This window comes from Lagopus muta, chromosome 6 (genome assembly GCF_023343835.1).
Source record: "Lagopus muta isolate bLagMut1 chromosome 6, bLagMut1 primary, whole genome shotgun sequence".
In the NCBI taxonomy this organism is placed as follows: domain Eukaryota; kingdom Metazoa; phylum Chordata; class Aves; order Galliformes; family Phasianidae; genus Lagopus; species Lagopus muta.
Genome location: NC_064438.1, coordinates 28,609,561 through 28,623,244, shown reverse-complemented (window position 1 = coordinate 28,623,244; position 13,684 = coordinate 28,609,561). Strand labels below are relative to the sequence as shown.

Below are 13,684 nucleotides of genomic sequence, written 5' to 3'. Positions count from 1 at the left end.
CTTTTTCAGTCTGACAACTTTGCCATAAATAAAACACAATTTAGAGTGGGAGAATAGGCTCTGCTAGTCTGGGGTGGATGACTGAGGAACAAGCCTGAGTATGTCCATGCTGTACTCTGAGTGTGCTCAAAGACTAGACTGTGGTACCAAGCAGATGTGATGATGCCAATTTTTGGGATGTTTATGTATGTTCAGGTGTGGTACTGCACCAAATGAATAAATCCTTCCAGAACTGGTGTAGTGCAGAGACCTCTGGCTCTGGATACACATATAGAGGATCCAGGCCTGGTGCTGTGTATGATCTCTTCTTCCAGATAAAGGCAAGACAGTTGTGGCGCAGTTATAAGACAGTTAATAGGATCAGCCGCATCTCTGCTGCCTGTTTATAGATGGCTGCAGAGGTGCTGGGGCATCTGTAGGTCACTGCAAATTTCCATCTCAGAGCCAGCACCCTGCACACATTTGAGTGTTCTGCAGAGATCAGTGCTTGTTCCTGGCTGGCCCTCAAGGAGCACACGAGTGGGCAATTCTGGGGATCCTTATGCCTCTAGGCTCATCTTACTGCATATTTCAGCATTTGATAATTTTGGTTCCATTAGTTTTTCCATTACTAGCTCAGGCTAAAAGAAGGGAAGCTGGATGGAGAAACAATAGCTTTTCTGGACCAGCAAACACAGGCAGGGGCCTGACCAGCCCGAGGGACACAGCACCACCCCAGGTGCTCTCGGGCTGTCTCTCTCCTACCTGTCACTCAGAACAGAGCAGCCCTAGTCTCCATCCCCCTGCCTTGCTGCCACCTCCTTCCTTACTCTTGGAGCCCTCTCCTTTCTCCTCACCTCCTCCTTCCTCCCTGCTTACTGTGACTAGGGAGGAGAATGCAGATTTATATGTTCCCTATGTGTGCTTCTCATTTATTCTGGTCTGTCTCTGGCTGTTGATTTCTCCTTCTTGTAGGTATCCCTTAGCTCTCCTCTTCCTTTCTCTTTGACCTTTCCTCTGCTCCTCGTAAGGCATTCTCTGCTCTCATGCTGTGAAATATTCGTGCTGCCTCATGCTGTGAAATGATCTCTCTCACGCTCTCTCTCTGGCACAATGCTCAGCACTTTCTGGAGGATGCTGTTTCACAGAAAATACAAGAGCATAGCATCTGACTGCTGTCTTCTGCATCTGTTTGATCAGATACAGTATTTTAAAGGTGCTTCTACAACATCAGAGATACCTTATCTATCTTAGCATTTTCCTTCCTGGCTCTGTTGAAATATACATCAAACAGTTTATTTTTTTTAAGCCAGCCTGAGGTCACTGGCATGCGCTACCATCCCAGCTGGCACACCTTGACTGGGATAGGGCTGGTCGTGTTATTCTCCATTTCCCCTTTAAAACACTCCATCTTTCTGACACTCCAGCTCTCGCAGAGAGATTGTGTGGTCAGGTGACACTCTGACAGGCGCTTTGCTGCAGTGTGGCATCCTCGGAGCAGCCACAGCTCTGTGCACAGTGTGTGGGCCCTTGGAGCATCGGGGCCATGATGGGGCCGTGCATCCATGCAGCACCTGTGGTACCAGTCTGTGGGCAGGCTTTTTGGGAACCCATTCCTGTGAGTGCTTCAGGCCTGAGCTGGTCTGGTGCTGCCTCATCACAGTGATTGGTTTTTATTGATCTCTAAACCGCTGAATCATTAAACAGAGGTCATGAAAGCATCTTTATTCTGCTGAAAACATGAGCTCATCCTTCCTGGTATTGCAGGGGACAGGGGAGAGCGAGAGACGTGGGGGCTGGGAGAAACAAGATGCAGCAGTGACCGGGGCAGAGTGGGGAACTCAGAGATGAGGTGGCTGAAACGCAGGGCCAGGAGCCGGGCCACTTCCCATCCCAATGATGTTACTGGAGGTAGTCTCCTACACCATGACACACTGGGTTCTCTCCGTAAAGTAACAGACACAGAAATCTCTTTCCCTTCTGGAAGAAGGTAACACATTAACCTGCTGCTGCCCACTGCAGCCCTCCCAAGTGGTGGCACGTGGCTGTGTTGCCTACCCTGCCCCAGGACACTGAGATGTCCACTCCTCAGCTCTGGCTTGAAGTTGCAGTCTCCTGGTTTCTAACCCTAGTGAAAGGCACTTCACTCTCCCATGTTCTCGTGCTGCAAAAGAGTTAATGCGGAAGGAGAGAGGAATTTAATCTGCTCTACTATTTATGCCTTAAATTTATTTTCTTACTCTCCTTCTTTAGGCCATTTTTTTTCAATCTGGAGAGATCCTTCTGGGTAGAAAAACACTTCCTGAGGGGATTATGTTTCACTCTTTACCAGCTAAGCTACAGACAAATATTTCCCCTGATAGTGGTGTTAGACGTCCCTCTGCTCCCGGCTCCAGCAGCAGGCGGTTCAGTCTGAGCCCCACGGCCACCCGGGCTCTGCGGACGCGGATTCCTTCGGAAGGGTAAATACGAAGGACCGCACCGCAGGTACCGCGCACCCGCAGAGCAACCGCTCGGGAGGGCTCCCGGAGGGCTCGGAAGACGGGTTCTGCGGCACGCACCCACCGCGCCGTGCGGGGAACTCCGGGCCCAGACCCCGCAGCCCCTCCGCGGTGCGGGAGGGGCGGAAGGCGATGCGAGGCAGTTGGGAAAGAGTTAAGGGAAGGTGGCGGGGAAGGCCGGCTGTCGGAAGCGAGCATGTGCAGATTGCAACCGCATCCACACTACGGGCGAGTGTCACGGGCGCGTTTCGCCTCTCGCCGTCGCCGGTCGCAGGGCACCCATGGACCCCGGTGAGGCGAGGGCCCGCGGCGGGGGGGGACGCGACGGCCGCCCGGCACCTGCCCGGGAGGCGCGCCGGCGCCTGGCGGCCTCCCCGCAGCCGGAGATGCGCCGCCCGGGGCGGAGGGCGGGCGCCCGGCTCTACCGCTTTCGGTTTGGCGGCAGGGGCCGCCTGCACCGCCGGGCCGCGGCCGCGCCTCCCGCTCGGCGGGCGGTCGTAGGGTAACCGGGCGGGCGCCGGTCTCGGACAGACAAAGGCGGCGGCGGCGGCGGGATCCGCAGTCGCCCCCTCCCGGGAGCAGCCGTGGGGAGCCGCGACCCCGAGCGTAGCCGCCGCTGTCGAGGGGTGCGGCGGTACGGGGGCGCGGAGGGAGCTGCGGGGATGGGGAGGCTGGGGCTGCTTTTCTTCTGAGATGTGACGTGTTTTGAACAAAGCGAGATGTTGTGAAATGTCCCGGTTGTATTGGTTTCACTAACTCTTTGTGCTGGGAAAGGACAAATCCGTGTTCAGCCCCCCAGAACAGGGCGGGGGGTGGGGGGCCGACAGCCCCCTCAGTGATTCCTCCGCAGCCCTGGGAACTGCTCGTGCTGCGGTGCCGGGAGGTCAGGAACCCGGATATCAGCACCGCTGAAACGAGGATATCCTTCTGCCGCTGCTTTTACATTTAAATCGGTCTTGGGATGTTTGTTCTTGTTCCATTTTTGGTATGGAAAACATCCAGAACAGCTGAATTTTTGCGAAATGGAAAATGTGCTTCCTCCCGCCCATCCCCTGCAGCAGGGTTCTGACTACTGTCCCCTGGTTGTGCGGCGCGAGGACGCAGGGAGGATCGCCCTCCCCCTGTCCCCTCTCCGTCTGCCGCTGTGCAACGCGGGGCTTCCCGGGGAGCTCCGCATCGCCGGCCCGGGGGGAGCGCCGACGTGCAAAGTCCCCCAAATCATGCAGCATAGGCGGCGCATCTCTGTCAGATGAAATGTTTGGTATTGTTCTCTGGCATCGTGTGCTTGGCAGGTTTGTTCCAATTCCCTCCCAATTCCTAGGAAGAATATTACCTGCAGGGGATGGGGATATTTGCAGGTGAGGTGTTGGCAGTTCCACGATGGAGCCTTATGTTGGGATTTGCAAAGGGACCGGATTGCCCAGAGTGTTGTTCGTGGCTTGTGAGTACACTGATGCATCAATACATGAGCTGCATCAGCTGAAAACGGGGTTCGCTGCTGCTTGGGGATAAATAGAAAGCCCTGAAAAGATGAAACATCCACAGGAAATAGCAAAAGAGGAGGGACTGAGATGCAGGTGTGAGCCTCTGTGGCCACTTTTGCAGGTGCTGGGGAATGCACGGCAGGAGATCTGCCCACAGGGCACCGCCATGCTCACGGTGTACCCTGAGGGCTCCCAAACTGTGGTGCCCCTCTGTACATGTGGTTTTCTGTGCCTCTGAGGCATGATCCTGCTGCAGGGCAGGAGGCTGAAGCAGCTTCCTCTGGGGAGGTCTGATTTTGGGACTCTGGGTGCTGGGTTCCAGGGCAGGCTGCAGGACAGAACCAGGGGCCACAGTGTGAGTCGTGGGCAGTGGTGGATGGGGGCTGAGGGCAGCACAGAGCCCTGCATAGGTATGGAAGGTGTCTGGCCATGGGGCTCTGCAGTTCTACTGGCAGTGTCATAGTGCGAGGTTAAGATGAACTTAACCTTGAAGCGAGGGGGGAAGGGTTCTTTGGGTGAGGTGGTGGATCTGGCAGTGTTTGGAGCCTTCAGACTGAGGTATCTTTTTAGGATCTGTACTTCAGTTCAGCAGCTTGAAGAAGTTCTAAGGAGTGCAGATGCAGGATCCCCTTGGCCTTTTAATTTGTTAGTCTGCTTATTCCTTCACATCAAGAGGGTGAGTTGTGCTGCAGTGTCCTGAGATATGCACATCACTCATTCATTTGGGTACAGTGATGGCTGCACCCAGTTCTCACACTACAGGGCTGTGGGTGATCCCTTGTGCTGTGCAGGAAGGGTGCTCTCTCTCAGTGCGCAATTCACCCACCAACTGCAGTTCTTGTTTTCCTCTGCAGCACCAGCAATGAGCCAGGTGAGGCTGATTGCAGTGGGAGGTCTGGGGAGATGGGAGTTGATGGCCCTACCAAGAGCCATCTGAACCCCAAGAGGAGTTTCTGATCATGGAAGATGAAGGAGAAGCAATTGGGAGAGCATCCAGAGAAGAGAAGCCCAATGCAGTGGTATGAAGGAGTCCTGATGGCTGGCCTGGGAATTGCAGAACAAATGGGAAATTTTATTGTTGGCATTTGTGCATTAGGATTCTTTGTTTCTGGGTTGCATTTAAGGATGTTGTATTTAAGGAAATGAAATCAAGTTGTTTGTTTGTTTGTTTTGTGGATTTTTTTTTTCCTTAGTCTCTGGCTGCTATTATTACAAGGTAAAACAAGAGAGCTACTAACATGACTAATTAAAGGGCAGTAGTGTGTCGTTCCCCTGGGCTAATTATTCTGTAGAAAATGGGTCAATTACTTGGATAAATTGTTTGCCAGCAGGAGGCAGGAAAAGGCCCGCTGCTCCCTGTAGAATGCTGCCTATCTCCAGGTGAAGGCTTTGGCGAGTTGCTGGAGGCCAAGGTGTTCAGATGCTTAGTGCAGACCAGGCAGGGAGTGGAAATGTCTCACACTGTACAGCAGAAATAATGGTCCTTGCGTTTTTGTGACAACACATGAAACAGGAGCATCCAGATGGTATCTGAGCTCTTGGTGAAAAGACTGTGCAGGCAGCCAGAACAAGGCTAGTGAAGGCTTAGGCTTTCTGGACAGATGACCAACATCTCTGCTCATTTCTGATTAGTCAGAGGTCAGAGTTCCTGGTGGGAAATGATGCTTCCAATAAGATGTGGTGCAAGATAGAGCCTGGACATTTCATGGGCTGTTTAAAACAAAGCTGAAGGGCATATACCTGCAGGTATATACCGCTCTTTAACATGTCCCCGTAGGCTAAGTAAAAGTTCAGCTGCTTTAGAAATTTATTTGTAGCCACATCTGAATGAGATTGTCGTTCGTGTATGAGTTCAGAGGCGTCTAATTGGTCTGTATAAAAGAGAGTAGCATTTTGTTACCTTTGTTTTGTTCTAGATTTGTATTGTTGCCAGCACAGAAGTTTGCCACAACCTTATCTCAATCCCCTCCGCCCTCGCAGGCTTCTGTCAAAGCTGGATTAGATTACAGAGAGAATCTTCTCTACCACAAATGTGTGCCGTCTTGCTTTCATTGCATAAGATCCAAGCATTAGGAGTCATTGGATAAGTGCTGATAGCACGAACAGCAAAACAGGGAGGGCTCCTTCCCAGCTGCCCCACGCTCAGGTGCGCTGGTGCTGAGCCTGCACTGGGGCTGCTGCCAGGCACCGTGTTGTGCTTCTCGACTCATGTGGGAGATAACGAGGTATTTCTGATGGGGGAAGCTCTCTTCTTGTACAGACAGCTGTGACACAGCGTGCTCTCAAGTGCCTCTTTTCCTTGGTTTGTTTTTGCCCAGAATATATGAGTGGGAGATGGTCAGACTCACCCAGCTCCACCAGCTTAATTTGGCTAAGAACTTCTGGCTGAACTGCATCCATACACAGCTCTAGGTGGGGTGGGTTCTTGCTGCGATTGGTGGTGTTGGCAGAGCTGGGTGTGCACAGCCTGCAGGATGCTCTTCAGCCGAGGGGTCCTCCTTGGATCTTGGATTGGCTGAGGCTCACGGTAAGGATGTTTCCAGTATGTCCCAGGAGATAAATGATTTCTTTTTGTGAGAAATGATTTCTTTTTGTGATGCCTGGTGTTTTCAAAATGTGCATGTGGTTCCCACTAGCGGCATGATAGGTGCCATGTGATTGGGTTTATTTTGATCCAGCAGGTCTTTCCAAGGCAGGTCTCTCTATTAAGCCTTTAATTGGTTGTGGACTTGCACAAGAGCTGCAGGATGTAGGGCAGAGTTTATAAAATTGCTCTAATGTCTACTAGCAAGAGAGGAGCTGCGGTGAAAGTAAGATAATTACTTGGTAGCAGTATAGAGCTTGGCTGTCCTTGCTTGGGGTTTCTCATTGCGGGTTAATACTTTGCCATGGGGATGAGATACTGGGTTTCCAAAACTTTACCTTTGGTTACTTCAGCTGACAGGAACTATGTGCTGTAAGTGGAGCTCCAGGCAGCTGAGCTGCTTTCTGTGCAGTTGAAGACAGAGGTGCATGTATAAGGTAGACACTTTATGTTTTAATGGAATATATCTCATGGATATGCAAAAGATCTATCTCTATGGTGCAAGTTCTTTTTAGAGCTGATTATAACCTTTTGGAAACAGTGCCTAGTTTTGATATTTGTATTATTAGCTATTACTGCTCACTGCAAAGGCAGCTGAAGATTCAATTCTTTCATGGATTAGCTACAGTGTAATTAGGTTTTCAAAGAGCAGATCGATAGGTACAACATGTTCTTTTCTAAAAATGCCATGTATGCACATGTTCTGATTTACCTCTGCTTTTTCGAAGTAGCAGCTCCAGGAGCTGCAGCAGTGCTTAGTACTGCAGCCTCAGGTTGGGGTATGTACTGTGGAGTGGGGGGGAATTTTGGATTTTGTTTTCTTTTTTCTTTCCTAGGTGGTGAAAGTAGATTCTCGTGTTAGAATTGTAATTTGCACGGTGTGAGACTGGACAGTCCTTGTTTCCCTAACAATGTTATGACAGTGACTAGAATTTGCTGCTCTTCGGACCAGGGCTTAACAATGTCTGGAGTACTAAATAAGCTGTAAGTGCTAACAACAATGCTTCCTCAGCATCTTTCATCTGAAAATCTTACTGCTCTTAATGAATTTTGGTGCCTCTCTGTGAGGAAGGAATTACTACTGTCATTTCGCAGACAAGTGGATAAAATAAAATGCTTTCATAGAGACATTCTGAAAGCCATTTATATTCAGGAATATTAATGCTTCAACTCGCTTTTGAGCTGCTATATCGTCTTTTCTCTTTTGCCAGATACAGCTATAGGTATTAATTTTGGTAGAAGTTTGGTAGATTTATTTTTTTTTTAATTGGGTTAGGAAACATGAAAGTGAGACATTATTATGCAACATCTCTAAGTGTGCATGTGATACTTGAAAAATGGTAATCAGATAAATTGCTAAGCAACTGTACCCTGCCTTCAGTTACCAAAAAGCCAGTGACTTTGCTTTCATGATGTAACATGCTCTATACTTCTCCATGAAGCACGTGTAGGTGGAGTTCTGTGAGAGTTGCTCCTTTTAACTCCCCTCCTGCTTGACTGCCATATTGTGAGGTCAGGTTTGACCGTGGTTTTACAGAAATGTATTCACAGAACCTGAAAGCAACAGAACAAATGTTAGATGAGCTGTTCAAAATAATGAAGTGTAAGTAAGTGTGTATATAAGGAAACAGCCATTCTCTCCCACGGGCCTTCACCAGCTTGTAAAAAGCAGGCCATAGCTCATCCCTGGGAACACGAGAGGTAAGAAAATGAGTGAGAGACTGATGTTAAAAGGCACACATGAGGGAAATGTGGTGAGCTGTGGGGAACCTTGAACACCACTGCGACCCATTTGACCCGAGTGTTGAGAGATGCAGTAATGCACAAGAACCTGTATGTAGAGCCAGCTGGTTCGTTCTCATTGTCTTAGCAAGAAGGGAATGGCAGGAACATCAGCAGTGAAGTGTGCATGTAGAAACAGTAAGTAGGAGTCCGATAACATAAGGCAGATTTAGGGGATTTTGTTTGAAACCTGGCTACCTGATAGATTACAGGATCTGTCTTAGAAATTCTGCAGGGTAACTGCAACAACAACAAAATAGACTCTTGTTGGTTATTCTAAAATTCTGCTTCTTGTTGGTGACCATCCACAGCAGCATTTGCAGCTCCTGTGGCTTGTGGAGCACCTGCCCAAGGTTCTCCAGTTCTTGCTGGTGCCAGCGCTTTTAGGAGCACTCTGAGACTGAAGGCCTTCCAGAAGCCACAGTGTGCTGATGTGGAGGTGTTTGGGAAAGGATGCTCCTAATCTTGAAGGTGCTTTGTTTTTTTGCAGGTGGCTGAAAGCTACTTTTTATGGAGTTTTGCAATCTTGTTGCTGTGCTCCTCTTCCAGCCCAGATGTCATCTCATGGGATGGTGCAGCCCTGCCTCCTGCCTTTGGGAGGGAGTGCCATGTTTTGTGCTCTAAGTACCTTGAGTCTAGGGATCCCAGAGCCTGGCTGCTCCATGCGCAGTTGGAAACCCCAACCAAAGGACAGAGGAAAGGGCGTGCTGGGTTCATTTGGGTGACATCTGCATCACCCTCCGTGGAGGTCTTGCAGGGGTTAGAGGGTGGGAGTGCATTGCTGAGAAGTTCTTTGCTTTCTGCTTTAGATAAACTGAGCCTGGGTGCTGCTCAAGGGCTTTGCTGTTGGTGGAACATCTCAGTTTAATTACCAGGTAGTGGCATGGACCTGAGTTTCCTTCTCAAGTGCACTTTGCAAATCATGAAAAAGCATAAGCAAACAGGTGAAGGAACACGCAAGTAGCCACTTGGCAGCCAAGAATTTCATTTCCATCCAGTTCTCACTGGATGAGTGCTGCTCCTTCGCTTACTGACGTGCAGCACTTGCCTGCTAGTGTTGGCATCTGAGAGGAGCCCAAGTCTTGCATAACAGTGGGCTTCAGATTCTTTCTTCCTTTTTTTATTGAATGGCCGCACCACTGCTGAATATTTGTTGTAGTTGTTGATTTTTGCTAATACAAACATTACACCTTTTTAATCATTAGCATTTCTGTACAAAAAGTTCACTTATCATTTATGTGACCTTTTCTGACCAGCCAAAGTGCTGTGAACTCCAAGGTCAAGCCTTTATCTTCAGTGCTGCATTTCTGCTCTTATGTTACCACACAGTCTTTGCTAACAAAGAGTTTCTTTTTCTTTCAAGTGTAGATACACGTGCGACTGACTGAAGCGATGGTTTCTCAAACATTTTGAGCTCATAGAAATGAAGGAGGCTTTTTTGTTTGCTTTTCTTACTGAAAAAAAGGATCTCTTTCCTGCTGGGTGGAGGCCTGAAAGCCAGATCTGAGAGGTGATATGGCTGAGTACAGGGAGGTTTTTGGTAGCAGCGTTCAGATGAATGGCAAATCCCTTGATTGGAGTTTCTGTGACACTGTGGGCGGCCGTAGGGCTGGTGCTAGCAAAAGGGCTGAGCTGCACAGCAAGGTGCAGGACAGGACAGAGCTGTCCCAGTGTTGTCCCCCTGCCAGGAGAATTTCTCAGCTCCGCTCTGTCCTTCACTCCCATGTCAAACCTTTGAGTAAGGAACGGAGCGCTCACACCGAGATATGTGGAACTCACCTGGCAATAAATATACCCTTTTGAAAATGTTGTACTTTGTTTTTTTTCCAGGGTGTGCCCAGCCTTGTGGCAAACAGTGGGTGTATGTGTTTATTAACTGGCTTCAGAGATGGGAAGCAAAACAAGTGACCCAGAGCACAGCTTCTGGTTTAAAAGCAGTGGTGTGTTTTTTGGTTTTCAGGTTTGTGCCTTGAAGGAGTCAAGAGTGTTACAGCTGCTTATTTTGTATCATTTTGTTCTCCTCTCTTTTATAGAACAAATTATAGTCAAATAGATCTGAGTATGTAAAAAGAGTTCTCAGTGTTATTTAAAATGCATTTCTAGGAAATACTTTTTGAAGTTTTGTGTGCACGCATCTGATAAATAGCTCAGTAGAAACCTATACTCTACTGTTACAAAATGCATACAGTGAAAATAGCATATGTGTGAATAACTTACAGGAACATCAAGTTTAGAGCAATTTAATTGAGAGCTAATAAACAACAGCCGCTCTTTCCAGTGTGACGTATAAGTACCTGGCTGTTAAAATAGCAGCTATTCCTCATGGTAAGAGAGGCTCCAAAGCAGACGTTAACATCAATGCACGTGCAGGAAGTGCTTGGTGTGTCTCATGATACTCAGGTTACATTGATTTAATTAGTAGTTTTATGCTATTCATCACTCTGCTGATCTTGGTGGGAAGGTTTTGTTAGGGGAGCATTAGTTATTTAATCTGCATTTTTTTATTGGAATATGTTTGTAGTTCAGTCTGATCTAAAGGCAAATGGTGTATTTCTTCTATTGTTTGTATTGTATTTCTTTGTTTTTAAGAGAAAATGTTTCTCTTGAATTACTATTGGATTTAGGTGCGCAAAATTTTACGTTCATTGGGATCTGATAAATGTTTATAATATCTAAAGGAGGTGGGGTGCAGATGGATGAGGCCAGGCTGTTCTTGGTGCAGCAACAGGACAAGAAGAATAGCCTAAACTTTTATGTGGGAATCTCCATAATAATATGTGGAATAACTTTTTTATGGTAAGGGTGATGGAGTGCTGGAACAGGCTGCCCAGAGAGGTTGTGGAGTCTCCTTTTGTGGAGGTATTCAAGACCCATTTGGATGCCTACCTGTGTGATCTATTGTAGGGTACTTGTTTTAGCAGAGAGGTGGGACTCGATGATCTCTTGAGGTTCCTTCCAACCCTTGCAATTCTGTGATAACGTGAAGATCCTGTTTGTTATGCAATCTGGCACATAGTTGTTCTTGCTCTAACTTCGTCACATGCCATTAATCTAGAAAATTGCTGTGTGTAGACAAGTCCTCAGAGTGTGAGATCTGTGAGACTGAAGTGGTTATGTGCTGGATATTTTTGTGTTGGAACTGGCACCTCAATGTGTGACTTCTGCGCAAAGCAGCACAGTGGCACCCTGAGCGACAGTGCCTGAGAAGCGGAGGGCAGCTCAGGCATGCAGCTCTGCTCACGGCCTGGGTCTGATGCAGGGGCAGGTGGCAGCCTCCTCACCAGGGCAGGGGGGAAACAGGCTGGGGGCTGAAAAGGGCCTGCCTGTGTGAAGGTGTGGAGTAGAAAAGGGAGGGGAAGGAATGTGTGGTTAGAGGGGAGATAGGGAGGCAGTTTTAGGAGGAGGATTGGGATGAAACTTAAAAAAATAAATTGACATATTTAAAATGGTTGATGGGCAGGAAAAAAAGACTGAGCGGACACTTTCTGGTAGATCCTCTATGGTTAACTGAGCCCTTGTCTGAGATGGCAGTGGTGAGGAACCTTTGGTCGTTGGCTCTAGCGCTATGCTCCTCGTGTTTGTCATGGCAGGGATCCAGAAGGACAGTATGGAGCAGAAGGACCCAGCCCAGCTTGGGGAGTGGCTGCCAGCCCGGGACTGGGACTGGGGCAGGGGCAGCACTTATCTGCACTTGGTAGAGGTTGGCCATCCACACAGCCAGGTGCCAGGGCTGAGATACATATGTTGTATTTTGGGTGTTGGAAGGTTCTCTCGCATTGTGCCGCATTAACATTAACCTGTGCTGCTTTGCTTTATGAAGGCTGCCTGGTCGCCACGCTAGCTGCTGGTTGCACGCTCCTGTCTCGAAGACAGCAGCTGTCTGAAGCGGCTCGGACCTGCGGGGACAGCCTGGCCTCACCACGGATGCTGTGAACTGGGAGCTGGCCAAAGTGGGAGAGCTGCTGGATCCCTCCCAACAGGTAGGGTTGGGGGGTAGAAGGCAGGAGTGGGCTGCAGCACAGCAGATATGTAGAGGGGGTGAGTGTGGACAGGAGGTTGCTTTTTGGAAGCATGAGTAAGGTTGCAGTTTGCATGCATTGTCATTGGTTTCTGTCTGCTTCATGTCACACTGTTCTGATCGCTCGTAATTTATATTGCCGAGCTTATTTCAGCATTATTGTCACTTTAAGACCTCACCCACAGATAGTCTGAAGAAATCACAGCAATCAGGACAGTGGAGCACTGCCTGAGCTAAAGAAGAGCAATAGGTAAGGAGCAGGGGCTGCTCTCTGCACAGGTGTGAGTCAGATGATGCAGAGTCTATTCCTGCCTCTGAGGAACTGTGCAATCTCTGCACTCAACAGTGCTACTCTGCTGATCACAGGCTCCTGTTGCCTGTACCTATTGCAGCCTGCTACAGTTGCGCAGAGTAAAACGCTACCAAAGTGAGAGGTTTTACATTTGAGTGAAAAGTTGCATTGATCCTAGTAGACAGACTAGGCATTGTGGGATATCAGCAACAATCCCTGGACCCTGCAGTGTTCTCAGAGCACTCTGCAGCACAGTGCCCTAGCAAGAGGCAAAGTCAGGTGCTCTGGTGCAGCTTTCAGCAGTTTAGAGTACAGTTTTGTTTTCTAGATTGTGGCTAAGGCCCTCATGGTAGGTCATGCACAGTACTTCTCTGACATGGAAATCACTTTGAGTTCTCCATGTGTAGCACCTACATGTTCAGATTCACATAGCACCTCCACCATAGTCTGCTCTCTGTCTCAGGAGTCTTGTGGCCCTCTCCTTGTGGTGGTGTCCAAGGGATCCCTTGTGGTACTGTCCCAGTCACACAGGTTGCCTTGCTTGATCCCTGCCCCTCTTCTGGGAATGGGCAGCAGTTCTGGACAGCTACTGAATAAAAGCAGTGGGCTGAACAATGACAATGCAAACGATGTGGGTAAGCAGGGTCAACAACTGCTTCAGGCTCTGCGTATGATCTTGTTGCTGGTTGTGCAGTTATACACATGCCCTCAATTGGTCAGAATGTCATCTCTTGAGCAGCAAGGTTCATGCAAGTTCTGCAGGTTATGATAAAGCAAGAGTCAGCAGCTTCTCAGGAAGTTTGCTGCTGCTGGACCGTGCCTTGGAGTGCACCCAGACATTCTGTCAGTGATGCAGCCATGGGTTCTTCTGGAGAAAGCTGTGTCTGGCATGTGCCCTGAGGTATAGTACTGTTGCTGTGAGCGGAGCAAATGCCGCTAATCGCCTGCCCTCAAGAGCCATCAAAGGAGGCGCAGACATCTCCTGTTACTGTTAAAACAAAAACTGAGCACTGTGTGGGCACAAGAAAACATAGATCCATTGGC

At 48.9% G+C, this 13,684-nt stretch overlaps 1 protein-coding gene across 12 annotated transcripts in view; it reads left to right on the top strand.

The window, feature by feature from the left end:
• TMEM229B (transmembrane protein 229B) overlaps nt 1-13,684 on the top strand; it is a 48,406-nt gene that overhangs the window by 13,768 nt on the left and 20,954 nt on the right. For 2 of the 12 annotated variants that reach the window (XM_048948490.1, XM_048948489.1), the window contains exon 1: nt 3,125-12,310. The gene's annotated coding sequence lies outside the window, so the exon portion shown is untranslated. The other 10 variants (XM_048948497.1, XM_048948493.1, XM_048948499.1 and 7 more) reach the window with 10 other exon arrangements.